This window comes from Myotis daubentonii, chromosome 14 (assembly GCF_963259705.1).
Source record: "Myotis daubentonii chromosome 14, mMyoDau2.1, whole genome shotgun sequence".
In the NCBI taxonomy this organism is placed as follows: domain Eukaryota; kingdom Metazoa; phylum Chordata; class Mammalia; order Chiroptera; family Vespertilionidae; genus Myotis; species Myotis daubentonii.
In genome coordinates, this window is record NC_081853.1 from 13886939 (window position 1) to 13906088 (window position 19150).

Consider the following 19150-nt stretch of genomic DNA (forward strand, 5'->3'; position numbering starts at 1 on the left):
CTTGTATTCCATTTTCTAAACATTAAAGAGTGTTTCTATTTGTCATGTCCTAAGTATTCCAGATGTGTTACAATGTAAAGCTTTGGTCCAATTATATTCTAAGCAACTTATAGTGGATAATTATTACCTAGCACAGGTAAGACACATATACATCATCAGCAACGAAATAGAAATAGCTGATATTTTTGAAACATTTACCACGTGGGAGTCATTGTACCAAGCCTTTTCCATGAAGTATTCCATTTAATCCTCACGATGACCCTGAGAGGTAGAGACTGTTATCATCCCCTTTTTTCAGATGAGGAAGCTGCAGTTTGGAACAGTTGAACAGTTTTTTCAAGGACAACAGTTGGTTTGAGAGTCACAACTTGAACCTAAATTTTCTGTGTCCAAAACTACTGGCTATGGCCACCATACTATTCTGCATAAACATGTGCTAAGTCATAAAAGCAATGGTCTCTCTTTAAGAAACATCCAAAATTAAAACAAATGAATTTTCCCTTTTATTTCTCATACTTAAGTGCATGTTTGTATGTGTGCATGTAAAAAAATAGTAAATCACTTAACTTAATAAAAAATCGATTTGTTTTATGGTGATTTCGAATGAAAGTAGTCAATAATATTTTTGCATGTTTTATTTTTGAAAATATTTCTAAAACAAATGTTCTTATTCTCTCTAACTGTAATTTTTTTTTTTTTTGGCTGTGCTAATGATTGGAATGCAGCCAATAAACTAACCTTAGACATTTATTCTCCAATGCTGGGCTGCCAAAAACAGAACCAGAGCAAGTCTTGGAGAAGCATTCCACTCCATTTTCTCCCTAATTTCTTTGCCTCCACCTTCCATTAGGTAGAATCTAATGGAATTAGATTATATGTCATCCTATATATTCAAAAGATTGCTTATTTCCATATTGTAAATCTTCCTGTAGAGATAAAATCAGAGCATCACAATCAGCTTGGGGACTTCTGCACAAATGGGCTTTAAGTACCTGGACAGTCCACTGCCTGAAAAATAGTGCTTTCTGATAATACCAGGGACAAGGGAAGGAGCAAAGAGGCTGAAGTTTGGAGAGAGAGCAGGGACTTGCCCTCCCATTCTCTTCATTTAAGAAGCTTTTAGGATAAGACAGTTTCCAGAAGCCATTTACATTATTTCAGGAGACCCTTCTTACAGCCACACACTGCAGACTTCACAGCACAAGCCTGACCTGTATCTGCTCTGCTCAGGAGCCTTCTGAGTTGATGCTGGTCTATTTTACAGCCACGAACCCTGATAGCAGTGGCTTCAGAGAATAAGAGGGAGAGGAGCTTTGTCTCTGATGAGGCATAGAGGCACAAAGGCATTGCTTCCCATTTGTACAGAGAGCTTTGACCTCAGTGTCAACATTCAGACTAATAAAATTTGATCTCTAACAACCCACATAATCACTACGATCTATGGCTCAATTTGTGAATGTGATCATTTCAGTTTAATAGGATATAGAATTATTGAAGACCTAGCCCAGTGATGGCGAACCTTTTGAGCTCGGTGTGTTAGCATTTTGAAAAACCCTAACTTAACTCTGGTGCCGTGTCTCATGTAGAAATTTTTTGATATTTACAACCATAGTAAAACAAAGACTTATATTTTTTTGATATTTATTTTATATATTTAAATGCCATGTAACAAAGAAAAATCAACCAAAAAAATGAGTTCGCGTGTCACCTCTGACATGCGTGTCATAGGTTCGCCATCACTGGCCTGGGCGGTCTGCCCCATTTCAGAGTGAGTTTACAGTGAAAGTGTATGCTCTTCCAGAGACACCATTTAAAAGGAAACTCGAGGTCATAGTGAAGGGTTCTAATGAGCGACATTCTCTCCACTTGATGTTTGCAGGTAAGAATCTGTGGAAACAATGTCCTCTAAAGAGTGTCGCGTGTACTAGCTCCACAGAGGGATTTCCCCCACATCCCAGAAACCCAAAGGTTTTTATTGACTGCTTTACTAAGATGTAATTCTCACAATGTAGAATTTAGCCTTTTCTTAGTATATTCACAAAGTTGTGCCACCGTCACCACTATCTAATTTTAAATCATGTCATCACCCTAAAAGAAACTTCATACTTATTAACAGTCCCCCTAAACTCCTGGAAACTGCCAGTCTACTTTTTGTATCTATGAATTTGCCTATTCTGGACATTTCATGGGCTTTGTGTCTGACTTCTTTCACTTAAGTTTTTCAAGTTCATCCATGTGGTGGCAGGTTTTCCTTTTTATGCCTGAATAATAATTCATTATATGGATATGCCATATTGGCTTATTCATTTATTAGTTGGTAGACATTGGTTGGTTCCACTTTGGAACTATTAGGAATTATGCTGCTATGAACATTCATGTGCAAGTTCTTGTGTAGACATATGGTTTAGTACTCTTGGTATATACCTAAGGGTAAAATTGCTGGTCCATAAGGAACTTTACATTTAACTTTTGAGAAACTGCCAAACTGTTTTCCAAAATGGCTGTGCCATGTTATATTCCCATCAACAATGGAGGGGAGGTGTCCAATTTCTCCATATCCTGGACAATACTTCTTACTGTCTTTTTATTTAAGCCTTCCTGTGGTGTGGTATCATTGTGGTTGTGGCTTGTATTTCCCTAATGGCTAAAGATGTTGAGCATCTTTCATGTGCCTATTAGCCATTTATATATCTCCTTTGGAGAAATGCCTATTCAAATCCTTTACCTATTTTTAAACTAGATTGTCCTTTTATCATTCACTTGTAAAAGAGTTTGGATACAAGTTCCTTGTCAGTTATATGATAAACAAATATTTTCCACTCTGTAAGTTGTCTTTTCATTTCTTGATGTTGTCCTTTGAAGCACAACAGTTTTTAATTTTGATGAAGTCCAGTTTATCTATTTTTTTCCCTTCAGTTGTTTGTGCTTTTGGTGTTATATTTAAGAAATCCTTGCCTAATCCAAGGTCATGAACATTTTCTCCTGTTATTTTCTAAGAGTTTTATCATTTTAGCTCTTAAATTTAGTCCTATGATCCATTTTGAGTTAATTTTTATTAGTTAATTATTTTGAAAGTTCAACTACATTGTTTTGCATGTGGGTATCCAGTTGTGCCAGCACCATTGGTTGAAAGACTTTTTTCTATTGAGTTGTCACCGTTTTTGAAAATCAGTTGATTGTACTGAGTTACTTCTGACCTCTCAGTTCTCTTTTATTGATCTATTAGAGGCCCAGTGCACATATTCGTGCACCAGTGGGGCCCCTCAGCCTGGCCTGCGCCCTCTCACAATCTGGGACCCCTTGGGGGATGTCAGACTGCCTATTTTGGCCCCCTCCCCACAGGCCAGGCCGAGGGACCCCACCAGTGCACGAATCCATGTGCCGGGCCTCTAGTATGCATATAAGACCTTTGGTTAATCTCTTCCTGCACTCCCCCCTTCCCCCTCCCCTCTGAGATTCATCAGTCTGTTCCATGTTTCCATGCCTGTGTGTTGAGTGTCTGCCCCCTGGTGGTCAGTGCACATCATAGCTGCTGGTCGAATGGTCACTTAGGCTCATATATATATATATATATATATATATATATATATATATATATACTAGAGGCCTGGTGTACAAAAATTTGTGCACTCGGGGGGGTCCCTCAGCCCGGCCTGTGCCCTCTCGCAGTCTGGGACCCCTCAGGGGATGTCTACCTGCTGGCTTAGGCCCAGTCCCCAGGGGATCGGGCCTAAGTTGGCAGTCAGACATCCCTCTGGCAGCCCGGGAGCCCTCGGGAGATGTCCACTTGCCAGCAGGGAGCAGGCCTAAGCTGCAGTCAGACATCCTTAGCGCTGCTGAGGAGGCGGGAGAGGCTCCCGCCACCACCGCTGTACTGGCAGCCGTCAGCCTGGCTTGTGGCTGAGCAGAGCTCCCCGTGTGGGAGCGCACTGACCACCAGGGGGCAGCCTCTGCATTGAGCGTCTGCCCCCTGGTGGTCAGTGTGTGTCATAGTGACCAGTCATTCCCAGTCGTTCTGCTGTTAGGGTCAATTTGCATATTACCCTTTTATTATATAGGATAGAGGCCTGGTGCACGGGTGGTGACTGGCTGGTTTACCCTGAAGGGTGTCCCGGATCAGGGTGGGGGTCCCCACGGGGGTGCCTGGCCAGCCTGGGTGAGGGGCTGAGGGCTGTTTTCAGGCTGGTCAAACCCCCCTGTGGGGACCCTCACCTCATGGGGGTTTGGCCAGCCTGGGTGAGGGGCTGAGGGCCATTTTCAGGCTGGCCACTGCTGCGGGCTGGAAGCAGGTACAGTGGGGCCTTGAATTATGAGTTTAATTCGTTCCGTGATGGAGCTCATAACTCAAATTACTCGTACATCAAATCAAAAAGTGAACGAGTGAAACACGTGATGCTGGGCTGATGTTGTGGTGTTCGCTGTGATGTTCGCTGTGCCAACTAGTGGTGGGGTATCTGAAACTGGCTCATAACCCGAATTTTAGCTCGCAACTCAAAGCAAAAAATTGGCTGAGAGATGGCTCATATCTCAAAAAACTCATTAGTCGGGACACTCTTAAGTCAAGGCCCCACTGTATCTGGGATTTATTTATCTTCTATAATTGAAACTTTGTAACCTTGAGCAGAGCTCACAGCCGGCCAGGGCAGGCAGGAAGCTTGGCTTCCTCCATCGCCGGGGGCAACCCAAGCCTCCTGCTCGCTCCAGCTACATGACTGCCACCATCTTAGTTGGGTTAATTTGCATATTTGCTCCTGATTGGCTTGTGGGTGTGGTTTGTGGGTGTAGCGGAGGTACAGTCAATTTGCATGTTTCTCTTTTATTATATTAGATAGATTAGATATAGATATAGATATAGATATAGATATAGATATAGATAGATATAGCTATGACTATCCTCATGTAGTACCACACTGCCTTAATTACTACAGTTTTGAAGTGGACTTTGAAATCAGGAAGTATGAGTCCTCCAACCTTATTCTTCCCTTTCTTGACTGATTTTGTTAGGCTGGGTCCCTTGCATTTCATATGAACTTGAGGATCAGCTTGTCAATTTTTATTTTTAAAAAAGGCAGCTGGAATTTGGGGGATATTGCCATCTTAACAATAGTAAGCCTTCCGATTCATGGGATCTTTTTCTATTTATTGGGGTCTTTAACACTAGAAAGACTGAAATTTAGTATATACCTATATTGCCCAAAAGCAGTCAAAATGACTGCATTGTGAAAGAATAATATCAGAGCACTCTTCACTTATGTTTCTTAGCTTTTCCAATAACTCACTTCTATTCCACATTTCTTTCATGAATTTAGGGTGCAAAAGAAATAAAATAAACAACTTATTAGAACAAGTATCACTGCATAAAGATTCAAATAACAAGTACTAGTTTAGCTTATTGAGCAACTGCAACTTATCAAGTATTGACAATTTATCATGTACTTGTATGTTATCATGTGACGGTAATCGAAAAAAAATGAAAACTGTTATTTCAATACAGAGCCGAACTGGTCATATAAGAAATTTACTCAATTCAATAATAAGAGTCATTTGATTATTTAAAATTTCCCAAGCAGTCAAAATGACTGCTTTTGGGCAATATAGGTATAACACATATATATATACCGGAAATGAAGGAGGGGGAGGTAACTACAATTATTAATAAACGCATTTATATGTTGTACAAAAAGTCACAAAATTCTAAGACATTGTGTCCTTATATACATAATTGTTTTTCTAATTGAAATTAAAAAGCAGTCAAAATGACTTCCTTGGGCAATCTAGTGTTAATTTCTTTGAGCAATGTTTAGTAGTTTTTAGTGTACAAGTCTTGCACTTCTTTTGTTAAATTTATTCTTAAGTATTTTATTCTTTTTGATGCTATTGTAAATGGATTGTTTTCTTAATTTCCTTTTTGACTTGTTCATTGCTAGCAGGTAGTGATACAGTTGTTTTTTTCCTATTGATTTTCTGTCTTACTTCCTTGCTGAACATTTGTTCTCCATATTTTTGCGAATTCCTTAAGAGTTTCTATATATAAAATCATGTTGTTGCAAATATAGTTCTACTTGCTTTCCCATCTGGATCTTTTATTTTTTCTTTTACCTAATTGCCTCCACAAATGGATTTAATTTGAATGGAAAACTTTTCTTTCAAGATATTTAAAACTTAATACTTTGACTAGTGTGGCTCCAGAATTGAATTCTAACACAGACATGATCAACTCAGACAGGCTACAAGGATTGTACTGGTGTGACTCATAGGAAATGTACTAATGCAGAAAGAAAATTTTGAGAGTTATCCTTTGGACTAGAAGTCAATCTAATATTAATATTAATATTAATATTAATGCAGGTGTGAAGTTATCTTAGCTGGTTAGCGGTAGTCCCTTCATGTAGAGTGTTGACGGGTTCATGGCAGTTTCTGCCACCTAAGCTGGGCCTGCAAAATAAAGGACCTCCAGGTGGTGGGATACAGCTATTCTGGTTCTACTCCTGAGATAAGCAAGAACATCTCCTCTTCTGTTAACACCTAACAGGCAGACATTCTCCCAGGTGCTAGCGATACACTGACCAAGACAATAAGGCCCCTCTCCTCGGGGGACTTATCTCTGTTGGGAGTTGCAGACAGTAACAACCAAGTACATAAAATGATTGTAAACTATGTAAAGGTGTACAGGGGAAAACCAGGTTGATGTAATAGAGTAGCAGAGTTGGGCAGAATGGTGGTACTTTAGGTCTCAGGTAACATTTGGGTTGAGATGTAATTTAAGAAGCCAGCTCTGTAAAGAACCTGGGAACAGTGCTTTAGACATCAGGAACAGTAGGTAGAAAGCTCCTGAAATGGCATTTTTGAGGAATAAAGCTGGGACATATGGGCATGGAGAAAGTACAAGAGGATGAGGTCAGAGGTAAACAGATCCCAGAGCACATAAAGTGAGGAGGGTGGCCTTTATTCCAAGTCTGAAAGGTTTTAAGCAAGCAATGGCATTTACGTTCAAAAAGTCTCTGCAGAGCAGGAACAGAAGCAAGGACAGCAGTTGAGGCATCACTCTGATAGTTCAGGGTAGAGATGAGGAGAAGTGGCAGATTACTGGCATATTTGAGAGGTAAGACTGACAGTATTTAAGAGGAAACAGGAAGAATCAAAGATGACATTAGGTTTGGAACTTGAGCAACCAGGGAGGTGGATGGTCATGTCATTTATTGGGCTGCGGATCACTGCAGGCAGATCTGAGCCTCCACTTAGCCATCGAGGTGCTGCAATCAGGAATTATAAGTGGACATCCCTAAGCTCTGGCAAAGTGCCCGCATGAAGTAACTTTATGATAAGGAAAATGAAAGGCTCTTACAAAAAAAAAAAAAAAAAAAGGAGAAGAAGGTGGTATAGGACAACTGCCCTTCTAATCCCCTGATATGGAGGGTACTAGTAATTCTTAAAGAATGCTTACTGAAATTGATTTGCTAACTGCTGGATAAATTCTTCCTTGCAATGTTTTATTTATATTTTAATAGAATTCAGATATTTTTAATTAAGAAAGAAGTGCAGCCCTCTGGGTAATACTGCAACAATGTAGATAGCTGGTAATTAAAATTTTCCACATATATAATTGCATTCAAACAATTTTGAGTGAATCATTTTAAACCTACAAATGTCGTTGTGTGCATCTTTAAATAAACAAACAAAAAAGATGTATATACAGGCTTTATGGCTCCAGAAAAAGTTTGAGCTTATGGAAAAATGGTTAATTTCATAATGGAAGACAAAATAAGCTACCAATTACAAATCCAGCTATTCTCTGTAGGGGAAAAAATAAAGATCTGACTTTTTATAGGAAAAAATATATAAAATGATTCATATATAACTTCTTTTAAAATATATTTTATTAATTTTTTACAGAGAGGAAGGGAGAGGGATAGTGAGTTAGAATCATTGATGAGAGAGAAACATCAATCAGCTGCCTCCTGCACACTCCCCATTGGGGATGTGCCTGCAACAAAGGTACATGCCCTTGATCGGAATAGAACTTGGGACCCTTGAGTCCGTAGGCTGATGCTCTATCCAGTGAGCCAAACCATATATAACTTTTGAGTTTATTTTCACATTTCCATTTTTGAAAATCAAAACTGAACTATAGGAGAGCACTTTTAAAGATATCTTAGGAAATGAAATAATGTTTTCCCTATAATCATCAAGCACTTTACTTTGTGGTTGTTTTTTTAATTTATCTTTATTGTTGAAAGTATTACAGATGTCCCTGTGTTGTTGTTTTTTTTGCCCATTGGCCCTCTCCACCCCGCACTCCCCCCAGCCAGGCTTCCACCACACTATTCTCTATGTCCATGGGCTATGCATATATGCATCTAAGTTCCCTGGTTACTCTCTCTCCACCTACACCCGCCTTCCCTCTGAGATTGGACAGTCTGTTCCATGCTTCTATGTCTCTGGATGTATTTTGTTCATTAGATTCCACATATGAGTGAGATCATGTGATACTTATCTTTCTCGGACTGGCTTATTTCGCTTAGCATAATACTCTCCAGGTCAAGCAATTTACTTTGGATAATGAAGAAGGATGAGTTTCATTGCCTTCTTGAGGAACTCGAGCCCAGTATTGGAGCAGGACATATTTATCATCATATTTTTAAAAATGTAATAAAAGTGTACTCCTCTATGCAATTGGTGCTCTACAAAGTTAGAGAAAAGTGAATTTGTAAGTTATTTTAGAATTTTTAAAGCATTGTTCCATTATATAAAAAAGTTCTGCGTCTCCTATGGTATATAATACTCTTTGTTCAAAGGGAAGCCATCTGTCTTCCTTTGAATTTGCCACTCAAGTATGCCTTTGCAGCTGTCATTCCAACAATACTCCATTGTTTGAAGAATTCATAAATGTCTTTCTGACCCCTGACTTGCTTTAGCTACAATACTGCATTGTTGCAAAACATCTGCTTTGGGTCCGGTTGCCATGTGTATTACTCACATGCTCATCGCCCTGGCCCAGTGGTGCAGGTTTACTTAGGGGTGACTGTCCCTTCTTCAGCAGCTTCTGCTCCACGTGCCCACTGGCCTCATGCTGCCCTGGGCCACCTGGTGTACAGCTTTCCCCTCGGGGCCTTCCCCAAATAGGATTCTATGTCAAGTGTATCTACATTTTCATTCTTTAAAACCAAGAAGTCAAGAACAGTGGACTCCCTGGTTTAGAGCAGCAGCTCAAATCAGACAGACCTGGATTAGAGTCCTGGTTTGCTTCTTCGTACTTAAATGACCTTGGACATATTTCTTAACTTCTTTGAGCCTCAGTTACCTTATCTATAGACTTGGAGAAAATGATACCCATTCCATAGGATTGTTGTATTAAATGACATAGTACATGGAGAACACTTAGCCCATAATCCAACAGGATATTTTTTTCTACCTATTTGAATAGTTAGAAGTGTAATCGGTATACCTGGTGTGCTGACACAAATGAAACCTTTTCAAATTTAATAAAATTCCATGAGCTAGTTCTGGGTACTGTTCAGTAAGTGCTAACTATGTGTGCTTCCTCTGTTTATAGATTAATTGAATGCTAACATCAGAGTGAATTAATGGGTCAGTTCTGCCAGATTACACATTGGTATTTTCTCAGGGGTAACCTGAATAGAGAAAAACATTCAGAAGCTGGACATGATGTCTCTTAAGTCATTCCATAGAGACCACCCTCGGTGTGCCAACCATGTTCCCGGAGCTCAACTGTAGATGAGTAGCTTCGGGGTTGATAGAGTGAGTTGAACTTGGGCAGGACTAGTAGCATTTCATAAACCATATTAACCATGGTAGGAATGTTTTGTTTATTAAATTGGACACTCCTACCAATTAATAGCCTTTGGAAATGATTCTGATATTTGAAGTTTTCTCAAAACTGCACTCCTTTTCTCTGAAAAACGAAGTAATTATCTCAGTTTCATCTGTCAGTATACTGCTGGGCATATTGCTGAAGCTATAGAATTTGGTAATCAAATAACAATTGTGCTACCAATAAAGAATTGGCATTAAGCATAGAAATTTCCCAGGTGGAACTTGCTCCTAGCCTTCTGCCTTCTTTTTAAATATTTTCAATCCAAACTCCTACTGATGCTACCGAGTGAATTTTATTCCTATCACTTTCTTTGTACCTAGTGTCTAATTAAGTTGTTGACCAAGGCAAAATGGTCTAGAGTAGAAGTATGTTAAAATAATTTAAGATGGAATTACGGTCCAAAATTTGGGCACTGATAGAGAATTGCAGATGTCATCAGGACATTTTAATGTCTCCATTTCTGAGCAGCTAGGTATGCAAGCAATTTCAAGTTCTCAAAAGTTTCAGGAATTGTAGATAGAAAGACTTGACAAAATTTAAGAGACTATCAGAAGTATGGATCAATGAAAATGCATTGGTTGTTTAGCCAACACACTCTAATATTTCACTGTCAGTTCTGCAGTATTCTGATGTATCCTACTAATTAAATGTTTATTGAAGAAATCCATCGTCTTTGGTATCTTGCTTTTCCTACTTTTAAATAGCAGCAAGTCAGACTTACCATTTTCCTATTTTAAGTAACAGGCGCTGGACTGAGTATTTCCTAAACACATTGAGATCAAGGTCTTTGATTAAGAATCTTGTTGGTGGCTAAGGATCTGGGGTACTTGGCATGTGCCAGGCCCTCTACAAAGTGCCCCTCACTTTGTCTGCAGTCTTCATCGCCGCCCCACACGCAAAGCCTTACTTACTCCTGTCTGACAGACGAGGAAGCAGAGAGGCTTTAGCTTGTTCACAGTCAGTCAGTGACTGAACAGTGTCAGCCCAGCCCTGAATTAAATCCTGTGATCATGTGACAACATCACTTCTATTGCCACGTGCAGCTGTGCAGTATTTCAGTGTGCAGAAGCATGCACAGGTGTTAGTCTGTCTGTCTCATCGCTGTATCACAAGCAGGCTTTTACATTTGCAAACAGTTCAAACCCAATGTTATCACCTTCCCACTCAAGAGCATCAGTTGGCTTACCTCTGCTGTTTTCATTTCTATGAGAAGTCTCAGAAGTTGTTTTCCTCCAGATTCTTTATATAATATTTTAATCTATCATTTATTGAATGGTTACTATGCACAAGGCTATAGTTGCCTTGTAGAAGGCATATCCTTGGATGTGATATAAAACCTGTTCACCTATATTTTACTAGCTTCCTTCCACTCTATAGCTTATTGTGAAAATCAGGGAGTACCTTGAACTCAGAAAATAGGTGCTTGGAAATTACTAATTGTTTATCAACTCTTTTAGGTTAATAATTCAGCTATATTTGTCAGAAAATCCTTCCTGAAAATTAGCTCTCTGACTACCAAGGCAAAATGGATGGAAGTATATTTATTTATTTTCAGGTCATAGATTAAAAGGGTAGTCTATACAAATATAGCAAATCAATATAAAGATCTTTTTTTAAAATTCTTCTCCCTCCTCCCCCCCAAAATGAAGAGAGATCCGCATACTAGTATATGAGATAAAAAGGAATCTCTTTGCAAGGAATTTTGCCACCGTTGGGTATAATTACCCAAGAATTCTCTACCTGAGACATTCTTAAGAGATTAGTGTGTGTGGATAGTGAAGTATAGGCTGAGTCAGGGGTTGTGAAGTGTCTCCAGGTCTCAAGCTGAAATGTTTGTGAGACACATTTCAGAGGTGGCAGTGGAGCTGGGTAAGCCTACCCTGTGAATGCCATTGACATAAAGTTGGTTCTTTCTAACAGTCTGACTCCTGATTTATACTGTGCAAATTCCATCTCTTAAGTTTAGCAAAGTTTTTCAAGTTGTGCTGTGGCTTGGTCTTTGAGTTTTGATTTACCTCTTTGCCTGTTGAAACACATGCTGCAAGCTGCTATACATTGTGAATGAGCTATGTCCTCAAGTATGTGTCACAGCTGATGTTGTGGCTTCAGTCTTCTCTTCATTCTTGTTGTCAGTGGGCTGCGTACCCAATGAATCAGGACAAACGCTTGTCTGGGGTGAGTAGCTCAGGAATTTAGAACAAGTCTTCATGGAGCGCTAGCTGGCAAAGAGATGCCCTGGACCACTAATTTACTATCAGCCGTTATTTAAAATATCAGCATAGAAATTAAACACTGTCAGTAAATAGCAATAGAGAGGACATTAACCTTCAAATTAAATGCCAATTAAAATTATCTTTGGAAAATGGACTTCTACTTTCCTTGCTGTCATTTGGGGGTTCAAAAAACTTCCAAAATTTTCTAATTACAACTTCAAAATTCTTAATAATAAATACAAATTTAGACTACCAATGGTAATGACACCCCAGCCACATTTTTTCTCACTAAGACAGCCCCATGTAAGTGCCAGTGATTAACAACTAATCACTTTTCAGGTAAGTCTTAGACTTTCATGCTCTCGTTGGTAATGGAGAAGTAAACACATACTTTGATGAAGTATCACAAATTGAACAAGCCCTAGTGACCATCCCCAGATCAGGAAAGAGAACAAGACCAGCACCCCAGAAGCCTAATCGAGCTCCCTCCCTGTCTCCACCCCCTTCTGTCACTGTCCCCTCACAACCTACCCCTGACTCCCAAGACTAGTTTCACAGTGTATACTCTCTTGTGTCTGGTTTCTCTCACTTAGCATCTTGTTTGTGAGATTCAATATATCACTAATTTCATTGCTTATAGTGTTTTACTGTGTGACTCTCACACTACTTATCCATTCTACTATTTATGGCATTTGCGTAGTTTCCATTTGGGAACTGGTATCTTAGATTTTTCGTAAGACTTGGGCAGCAAAGTGGAAGCCATTTGGTCTTATAAGATTTTGATTAGATCTCTTTCATGAAGCCTTCACTGATTCTATAAGTGAACGCTCTCTTTTCTGAATGCCAGACTATTTGACTATTTCCCCTTTCTCAATTGCCTTTTGTATTCTACTCTAACAGCCACCATCCCTTAGAGCAGCGATTCTCAACCTGTGGGTCGCGACCATCAGAAAACACATATAGCATATCAGATATTTACATTACGATTCATAACAGTAGCAAAATTACAGTTATGAAGTAGCAATGAAAATAATTTTATGGTTGGGGGTCACCACAACATGAGGAACTGTATTAAAGGGTCGCGGCATTAGGAAGGTTGAGAACCACTACCTTAGAGTCTTGCTGTAACTTAAAAGAATTCACATAGTCAGCGATTGCTTATAGACCTTTTACTAAGAGTTGTTACATGATGTTCCCTATGCATGGGTGTCAGGCACTGTCATGGTGCAAACCTGATTTAGAAGGAGAGTATGAGATTTTACAGGCTCCAGAATGACTAGCGACCCAGTTTTCTCCCAATTCTATTACACTCCCATCCTTGTAGGATAGAATGAGGTTCTTCATCTGATCTATTAACCCATGGCCATGTCTCATTTTGGCTATATGCCACCACTGGAAACTTAGCTTGTGTCTCTCACAGTTCCTATCTGAGGCTCACAAAACTCTGTAGGCCAGTGTTTGATCAATTAAGCTAGCCTGTCTTAAAATCTTAAGAAGAGAGATCGAAGAGCATCTAGTTGAAAGGTTATTTTTGTTTGTTGTATTTTATGATTTTGTTGGAGTTATTAGTTTTCTTTTTAATCATTATCAGAGTTCTGTTTGATTATTAATACTATACCTCAGATATGCTTCCTTAATTTATGCTCATTTCTTGATAGCTCTTGTCCTACTAGATCGGAAGGCCTGTGAGAGCAGGGGCAACATCTTACTTGTGTTTGCATCTTCACTGTCTTATGCTCCTAATAACATCTTTCGAAGCAAAAGGTTTGAATGACCATGATGGAAGGGCTTGCGTGGAATCTGAGCACAGTTGAATTATATAGCCCTGTGCCTATTACCTTGTTCCTAAAGCAGCTGATTGATAAAGTCTCCCCTCTTTCTTATAAGGATATTTTGAGATGAAATTGTATTATACATAGCATTTTGAGCCTTTCAGAGATAGAATTACATAAAGCACTTTGCCTCTCAGCAGTTGCATAATTTAGTTAGATGACATCTTGTGGCTGAAGTCCACTTTAATGTGAAGACTTTATTGCGATCCTTTTTTAAAAAAATGAATAATTTAGCCTTTCTGGTGATTTAGATATGGTTTAAGAGATTGCAAATCAAGAATGTATCAGGGGACTAAGTTAATTACCTGTCTCTGCCACCAGTTGCTCTATTCATGACCCTGGAGAAAGTCACTTCTTTGGCTCAGCTCATTTTTGGCTGCCCCTTCCAGGGTGTTGTCAGAATACATTATTACTGTATGATATAAAGTCATGGAAATACAGAGTTCTAAGCAAACTTAGCACCAACAGTTCCTGGCACATAACAGGGTCTCAGTAAGTATTTGTGGAATAAATTAATGGATTAACACATCAAGCCATTTTCACCATGCCAGATTCCTGCAACATTGCAGCCAGCTACTATTTCCCCAGCCTCTGCTTCAGTCCCACGGGTGGTGGAGAGAGTTCACTCCCTCTGAAGGCTGCCCATTCCATTTGTCAATCAATTGAATTACGATCAAATGCCACTGTAGACTTCTGGGAGGCTCTCAGTCTCCTGGGCAGTTAGTCCGGCTGTGCTGCATCTTAGACATGTCGCTGTTGTAGTGTTGGTCACAGTACATTTGAGAATAACTGTTACGCCTCCTTTCTAGACTGTGAGCTCCATGAGGACAGATGTGCGTCTTACTTTTTTATACTCCCAGCTTGCAGCATAGCACAGAATGGATGAAAGACTGGACGGAGGGGATCAGAGAAAATGGGAGGAAGGAATAATAATAAGAGCATATGTATTGATTGCCAGCTCAGTGGCCTCCTAAGAGAATTGTACTCACCCTAGAAGATGTGTCAGAAACAATCCACTGGGCTTCAGGAAGACTTTTTTTTTTAACTATTTCCATTTATTTTTTTAAGCCTAACCATTTTCATTTCAATTTTATGTGTATTTTATACTATACATACTATTTTAATATAGTTGTACATGTGTTTAATTTATAAATACCTACATATTGGAAAGTAGATATTCAAACACTTTCTGATAGAAGTACAAATCATAAGTTTGAAGACCCTTAGTTTGTCAGGTACTATGCTAAGCATTTGATATATAGTATTTCATTTCATCCACCAAAAATTCCATGAGGTATATACTATGGTTCCATTTTGCAGATGAAGAAACTAGGCACAGAGAGGTTAGGTAATTTGCCCTATCATATACACCTGTTAAATGGTGTAACTAGGGCCCAGAAAGGATTTGTCTGGCTTAACCACTGCCCCATTCTCTCTTGTTTTTCCATCCTCGCACCTGGGGTATACCTCAGGCACAGTACAGGTTGTGGAGTCAATAAATAAATGAATAGATGGGTTAATCTTACCACATATTAAGATTTCCTTAAGAAAAATGTAAAACCCAAAAATATTTTCTTTTTCATGTATTGGCAATGACCAGACAAGTAACATACCTCTTTGACAGATGGGAACATTTAGTTCCATTTCTTGCAGAAGGACAGCAACTCACTTGATCACTATTGAGCCCAAAGTCAAGTGATTGGTCTTGTGTTCACATCTGATTACTGACTGCTCTTTTACTGAAATATAACTTATATGCCATAAAATTCACCCTTTTAAAGTATACAATTCAGTAATTTTAGTATATTCATAAAATTATGTAACCATCACCACAACATAATTTCAGAACATTAGCATCACCCCAAAAAGAAACCCCATACCCATTAGCTGTCACCCTCCATCCCCTCTTCCCCCAAGCCACAAATCTGCTTTCTGTCTCTATGGATCTGCTCAGTCTGGACATTTCATGTAAATGGACTATATAATCTAGGACCTTATAACTTAGTATAATGTTTTCAAGGTTTATTAGTATGTCATTACTTTTTTATAGTTAAACTAGAGGTCCGGTGCACAAAAATTTGTGCACTTGACAGGGAAGGGGGGGTTCCCTCAGCCCGGCCTGTGCCCTCTCGCAGTTTGGGACCCCTCGGGAGATAACGCCCTGCTGGCTTAGGCCTGCTCCCGGGTGGCAGAGGGCAGGCCCAATCCCCAGATGCAGCCCCTGGTTGGGCTCAGAGCAGGGCTGATTGGGGAATTGGGGCACTGCCCCCTGTCATGCACAGAGCAGGGTGGATCGGGAGGTTGCGATGCCACCCTCAATCACGCTCAGGGTAGGGCCAATTGGGGGGTTGGGGCACCGCCCCCTGTCACACCAAGGCAGGGTCTATGGGGAGGTTGTGGCGCCACCCCCTGTCACGCACAGAGCAGGGCCAATCAGGGGGTTGGGGCGCTGCCCCCTGTCACGCACAGAGCAGGGCCCATCAGGGGGGTTGGGGCTCTGTACCCTATCATGCACAGAGCAGGGCCCATCAGGGGGTTGGGGAGCTCCCCCCGTCACGCACAGAGCAGGGCCCATCAGGGGGTTAGGGAGCTCCCCCCTGTCACGCACAGAGCAGGGCCCATCAGGGGGTTGAGGGGCTCCCCCCTGTCACACACAGAGCAGGGCGGATCAGGGGGTTGGGGCGCCGCCCTCTATCACCCACAGAGCAGGGCCAATCAGGGGGTTGGGGCACCGCCACTGTCACACTCAGGGCAGGGCTGATGGGGAGGTTATGGCTCTACCCCGACACACACAGAGCAGGGCCCGTGGGGCGGGGTGTTGGGGTGCCGCCCTCTATCACCCACAGAGCAGGGCCGATCAGGGGGTTGGGGCGCCGCCACTCTCACACTCAGGGCAGGGCCGATGGAGAGGTTATGGCTCTACCCCGTCACACACAGAGCAGGGCCCGTGGGAGGGGGGGGCGCGGGGGTTGGGGCGCCGCACCCTGTCACACACAGAGCAGGGCCGATCAGGGGGTTTGGGCGCTGCCCCCTATCACGCTGATCCCAGTGCCAGGAGGCCTCACGGCTCCGCTGATCCCGGTGCTGGGAGGCATATTACCCTTTTACTATATAGCATAGAGGCCTGGTGCACAGGTGGGGGCTGGCTGGTTTGCCCTGAAGGGTGTCCTGGATCAGGGTGGGGGTCCCCACTGGGGTGCCTGGCCAGCCTGGATGAGGGGATGATGGCTGTTTGCAGCTGGTCACACACCCTTCGGGGTGGGGGTCCCCACTGTGGTGTCTGGACAGTCTGGGTGAGGGGCTAAGAGCTGTTTTCAGGCTGTTGGGTGACTGAAGCTCCCAACCGCTCCTTTTTTTCTTTTTTTTCTTTTTTATTCTGGGCCAGCTTTAGCTCTGGCTCCAGCTCTGAGGCCTCTGCTGATGAAAGCAGGTATCTGGTTTGTTTGTGTTCTATAATCGAAACTCTGTATCAACTCCAGCTCTGAGATCCCAGCTCGCTGAAAGCAGGTTTCTGGGGTTTTGTTTAGCTTCTATATTTGCTACAATGTTTCAAACTGCCAGCTCAGAGGCCGGCAAGGCAGGCGGGGAACGTTGGAGTCCTCCATCACTGAAGCAAGCAAGCCTCATTCATGTTCGCTTTAAGCTGCCTGGCTGCCAGCCGCCATCTTGGCTGGCAGTTAATTTGCATATCTCGCTGATTAGCCAATGGGAAGGGTAGCTGTCGTACGCCAATTACCATGTTTCTCTTTTATTAGATAGGATTATATTCCATTGTATGGATAAACAAACATCCCTTCATCAGTTGATGACATGGTGGGGTTTTCACTTTTTGGCTACCATGAATAATGCTGCTATGAACATTCATTTACAAGTTTTTATATGAACACATGTTTTCAGTTCTCTTGGATATATAGCTAGGAGTGAATCCCTGGGCCATGGGCCCAGGTTTAACATTTTGAGGAACCTCCAAACTATTTTCCAATGTGGCTGCACCATCTTGCATTGCCACCAGCAGTATATGGGGATTCCAGTTTTTTCATGTCTTCACCACACTGGTTACTGTCTGTCTTTTGTATTATAACAATCCTAGTGGATGTGAATGGTATCTCATTGTGGTGTTGATTTGTATTTCACTAATGATAGTGATGTTGAGCATCTCTTCTTGTGTTTATTGCTCCCCCAACTATTTCTTTTAAATTTAAATTATATTTCCCTTTTTTTCCTTTTAGTGCTTTTCATTGAAATATAAATTTTGTTCATCTTCTCATGATGTCTATTTTGTCCCAAGAATCTCAAAGCTCTCAAATGCTCATGAACTCTCCTGTTAGAGATTGCATGGCCTGAGTGTAAATCACAATGCTCATTCATATATGATACTAACACTTAGCAATGTTGAAATTAACATTTGTTATCAAATTTGGTTTAGGCCAGAGAGAAAGGAAAGGTTTTAAAAATTGCATATGCCAGTTTCTTCCCTGTACAGTAAAAGAATATTTACATTAGCCTCTAAAGATTTGTAGTACTATTCTTGAGGGGGAAAAATGTGCCTGACAGATTTTATGTATAGTAAAGTCTGTATCAGTAAAAGTGTTTATTGTAGCTGTGAGGTCTTTCTGGCTTTCAGACCTACATGTTCCCATCTTAAGTTCATATTTTATTTGATGGCTTTTGACAGTGTTAGTCATGCTCAATCTTACTGTAAGTTGAATGTATTTGGTCATAATGATAAGGATGAAATTTATCAATTTCTTGTAAAGTGGACATTTTTATGGGAAGCGATTTTTCTTTTTTTTAACTGCTTTGAATTTTTATTTATTTAGTCAGTCCTCAAATAGTGGTTGAGCATCAGACATGGACAGTACCTATAGTGGGAGTAAGACAGTCTTTGTGGAGCTCATAGACCACCTGTGAATGCCAAGACCAATTACTAACTGCAATTATGATAGATACTAAAAATGAACACTTTAAGCTTCTGTGTGAGCCCATAAAGTGGAGGAGCTGACCCAGTTTGTGGTTGTCAGAAAAGGCCTCCTCAAGGTAGTAACATAATTTGGGACTAAAAAACACCTCAAAGTTAGACAGCAGATGGGGCACAACAACTGGCATGGGCACAGGCACTAACACAGACATAAATTTGCTGCTTTAGAGAATCTTAGTGAAGCACAGTGTGGCTGACATGTCAGGAGCAAAAAGACAAGGTCAGGCAGGGGGGTAGGCATTGATAAAGACATGTTGGGCTTGACCTCTGTCACTGGGGAGCCATAAAAAGG

The 19150-nt window shown here is 40.9% G+C and overlaps 1 protein-coding gene across 10 annotated transcripts in view; it reads left to right on the plus strand.

The window, feature by feature from the left end:
- The window catches only part of CFAP20DC (CFAP20 domain containing), a 219565-nt gene that overhangs the window by 151499 nt on the left and 48916 nt on the right, over nt 1-19150 (plus strand). The window lies entirely within an intron of this gene.